Here is a 4,906-nt window from a genome sequence, read left to right on the forward strand (position 1 = left end):
ATAGTTGAAGTGTACCTATGATGAAAATTACAGGTCTCTCTCATCTTTTTAAGTGGGAGAACTTGCACAATTGGTGGCTGACTAAATACTTTTTTGCCCCACTGTAGCGTAATCGATGATACAGGATTACCTTTTTGGCTTAACTATACCTACTCTCCCTTACAAAGTATTCACACTATTCTACATTAGTGTGACAAATTGCATTGAAAACATTCTCTGGAATGGAGATATTACATTCAAGAGTGTGTTTGTATGTGAACTGCATCTTAAATGCTTCTCCATACCCCATTGGAAAAAATGCTACCACATATTTTCCTTTCAAGAAGGGAATTTAGAGTGAATTGACCTTGTCCAAGATTGATCCAAGATGTGTGAGACTGCTGGTGGTCAATACTGTTGCAATACATGGAGTGACTCACTGGGGGGTAGTGACCTACTTGTTGCGTGTGAAGTACTGAGCGTTTATTATGTTTCAAGAGCATGGTTTCCACAGGGTGCGTCCAAAATGGCAAACTTTTCCCTTTAAAGTGCACTACTTTTGACTAGAGCCCTATGGGCCCTGGATGTGAGTAGTGCACTATGAAGGGAATGGGGTGCAATTTTGGACGCCGCCTCAGACAAGTAAAGATCAATACCAGCCTCATGTTTACAGCTATGTTTTGAATAGGGACTCAAAGGTTACTTCAACCTCAGTGGCTCAAAAAGTGGTGGGGGAAATTTTGACATTTAAAGCAGACTTCTCATAAGGCTCTTGAATGACTTGGGTCATACTGAAATCCAGACTACTCTTTTTAACATATTGCTAATTGTAAAGGGGATTTTCCAGGTGAATAAAAGAGAAGAGCAGTGGTAGATATAGTCAATCATGAATTAATCTGGTTTAATAAAAAAATGTAACAGGGAGACACTGCCAGTATTAAGAACAATACTGTCAACACTCCTGATAAAAGTTTTGGGGTTAACATTTACTATACTAAACTTCCAAACGTGTATTTAAAAAAAAGTCAAATGATAGACAATGAGTACCGGGAATCATGTCTCTTTAAAAACATTTAACCAGTTATTTTTCTGGGCTATACGCCTTAGTCCTTATTTTACTACCTTAGGTTAAATAAGGAGTAAACACCATTTCACCCAACAAAAAATTGTTTAATTAGCGGGGCAGTGCAGTCAAAAACATGACTTTCCTGTGCATTATACATACAGTGTATTCGGAAAGTATTCTGACCCCTTCCCTTTTCCCACATTTTGTTACATTGCCGCGTTATATTGAAATGGACAGATTTTTTCCTCTCATCAACAAAGCGAAAACCGTTTTTATAACTTTTTGCAAATGTATTAAATATTTAAAACAGAAATACCTTTTAGACCCCCTCGAAATTGAGCTCAGGTGCATCCTGTTTCTATTGATTAACTTGATTGGAATCCACCTGTGGTAAATTCAATTGATTGGACATGATTAACCTTCTTGCAGTCAATAGCTCTGTGGCCAATAACACTGTGGCCTCCTAAAACAGGAGTTACATGAACCTTGAATGAAACTTTAACAGGTTTGGTAGCTGGCCTTGCAGCCAACTCGGCAGTGGTCTGATCGCGGTCACGTACAGTGTCAGTCAAAAAATAAATACATTGACACACCAACAAAAAGGGAGATGGGGTGTTGCTGGTCCTGGAGAGCAAAACTCACAGAATTCATGATTGTGACAATGAGTATTGAGTTTAGAGAGAGAACCCAGCAGACATTCCACCTCTAGAAGTGTAAACGGCTTGTGGGTAATCACAATTCTACTGTACCTTGCTTGGAGCCATTGCTGTCCCCCTCGTCTGGTTTCACAGAACCTGATCGAGTGGTCGTGCCACCCTGGGGGTTCTAAACCTTAGTCATAAAAGTAAACCAACAATGTGACACTCAACACAGGCTCTACCCACCAGAGGCTTATGCCCGACTTGTCCAAACTAATCTGAACTAGATTTCATCACACTGCTACACACAATACAAGCAGTATAGCAGTATCAAAAAGGAGACTGGGAGTTGCAAATCCCTGGTCCAGAGAGTTCTCACAATTGTGGTAAGTAATACCAATAGGTTACCTTTTCACTAGGCCGACACCAGCCGAAGCCGAAGTTTTTATTTAATATGGTTTTAACTGCAGAGCACTCACGTGCAAAACACCCACTTGGGTCACACCAGGCACCATTCGCCCCGAATGTACAGTTTGCGCCTCCAACATACAGACCACTCAAGTCCCCCACTCGAGGAACAAGTGTTTCCACTTTGCAGACCATGTACCAACAGACTAAAAGATTTTTCACTCTGCAGACCCCATACCAACTGACTACGCTGTCGTACGGCTCCAGAACGCTGTCATACGGCTCCAGAAATGTCTGATACTGGTATCACTTTTCAAACAAGTCAATCACAACAAAACCAAGATTATTACTTGACAACACACAAGGTTATTTCACTGAAACCCAGTTTAGATACCAAGGGAAGCCAACCTTTGAGTGAGAGAAATGGCAGAAGCCTCCACAAAAGAGGAGTACACCTCCATGGAGCTGATTCTGAAGCTTTGCTCAACAAACACTGCTGAAAACCTTAGTGGGGAAAATGAGAAGAGCCGTCGTGGACATAGTCAATCAAAAATCAATCTGGTTTAATTACTACTTGCAACAGCAGAACAGAAGCAGATAAAATGTCTAACTTGTCCTTCACCGAGAATGCCCATATCTTAATTACATAGCACCAGGAAGTCAAAACCACTTTGACAGCTGCTACAGAATCACACTATGTTTCACGGAATACAACAACAATCCGTGTCCTTGGTCCTTGGAACTCCAGTCTGGCGTCAATACCTATCAACAGATATGAGTTTAACACACATCATCAAGTCTAGTTAACATAAACCCGCACAACCAGAACACTGGAAATCATTTGTATTACAGAAAGAGAAAACATATAGTGTTAATCACTCTAAAATGAATAAGAACTAAGTATTCCCCATTCCCCATTCTAAAATAAAAAATATAAAAAATATTGTTGAAACATTTTACAAACAGAAATAACCAAACCAACATTTGAATGGTTAAAGACATTGTTGTAAAGTTGAAAATGTGTTAGATACCAAATTAAATAGATGATGACTGTGCATTTAAAGGCTGCCTGTCATTGCTTAGTTCAAACAGAAATAGATTCCCAATTTCCTGCGACAAACAGTATGAAACAACAATTTCTTACTGTTCAGAAGGTCTGCAAAACATCTCAGCCACAGATACAAAAACAGATGGCAGCCAAGGATACCTCAGCTATTAATGGAAGGGGAAACCAACACATTGAAAATACATCTAACAGGTGCAGAACCAGTGTGTTCGTTTTACGCAGGCTAACCTGAAATGTGTTTGGAAAACCATCAACCACCCCTCACATGAATCAATCAGGTACAGGCTGATTCCTAGAATGGCCAAAGGGACTCACACCTCAGTCAGGCCCACCCTCTATAGGGTAGACTGGCCCAGGGGACTCACACCTCAGTCAGGGTTACAGTATTTTGGGCAGTGGTACAAAATAGAAACGGATGGAAACGTCACATTTCAACACCTCCATAAATGTATTTTACTTCACCGTGGGTTGGTTTGTGGTCTACTGGTACTGCTGCCTACAAAAGACCACACATTGACCACTGGAGGCATGGGTTCATACCATGACTGTGCCACTTTCTATGCTATGTCCCATTCCTCTATCTCAATCATTTCTTCACGCATCTTTCAATAAAAACAGTGGAAAGGGTTAAACAATGACCTTTTTTTCATCTTCAGCCTTCTGCCCATAGCTGTGTGTATTTCTGAAAGAAGCTCCAGGCCAGACACCGTGTATTTTATATTCAACATTTGTAGTGCAGTAAAAAGTGCAGTAGAAAATTGATTTTCCTGTGTTTTATATTTTCACACTATGAAGTTGAAATAACACTGTGAAATTGTGAAAATTATGATCATGCCCTTTTAGTGTAAGAGCTGTTTGGAAAGACCGCCTGTTTCAGCCTGTTTTGCTGGGATGGAGTTTTGATGACCAGGCGGTAAACTAGTTAATAGACCAATAAGAAAGAGAGTTCCAAACCTCCCTGCCAATAACAGCTAGTTTTCAGTTTTCTTTAGGAATGTGACGATTATGGAATTTTGGGGACCGATTAATTGTCATGCCACAGTTATTGTCATAATTGTCAAAAATGTATTGAGCTTGTAATGTATGATAGTGCATCTATGGGAAAAACTCCATCCCACCAAAACAGACTGAAATTTCAGACGGTCTTTTCAAACAGCTCTTAGACTCCCGAGTGGTGCAGCGGTCTAAGGCACTGCATCTCAGTGCAAGAGGTGTCACTACAGTCCCTGGTTTGAATCCAGGCTGTATCACATCCGGCCGTGATTGGGAGTCCCATAGGGTGACGCACAATTGGCGCAGCGTCATCCAGGCTTGGCCGGGGTAAGCCGTCATTGTAAATAAGAATTTGTTCTTAACTGGTTAAATAAATAGACTAGTGTGGAAATATACACTGAGTGTACACACATTAGGAACACTGTTGTACCCCATTTTGCCCTCAGAACAGCCTCAATTAGTCAGGGCATGAACTATAGTTGTCGAAAGTGTTCCACAGGGATGCTGGTCCATGTTGACCCCAATGCTTCCCACAGTTGTGTCAAGTTTGCTGGATGTCCTTTGGGTGGTGGACTGTTCTTGATACACACGGGAAGCGTTAAAAACCCAGCAGTGTTGCAGTTCTTGACACACTCAAACCAGTGCACATGACACCTACTACTATATCCCGTTTAAAGGCACCATTGTCTTGCCCATTCACCCTCTGAATGGCACACAAACACAATCCATGTCTCAATTGTTTCAAAGCTTAAAAAC

This window comes from Oncorhynchus tshawytscha, linkage group LG31 (assembly GCF_018296145.1).
Source record: "Oncorhynchus tshawytscha isolate Ot180627B linkage group LG31, Otsh_v2.0, whole genome shotgun sequence".
In the NCBI taxonomy this organism is placed as follows: domain Eukaryota; kingdom Metazoa; phylum Chordata; class Actinopteri; order Salmoniformes; family Salmonidae; genus Oncorhynchus; species Oncorhynchus tshawytscha.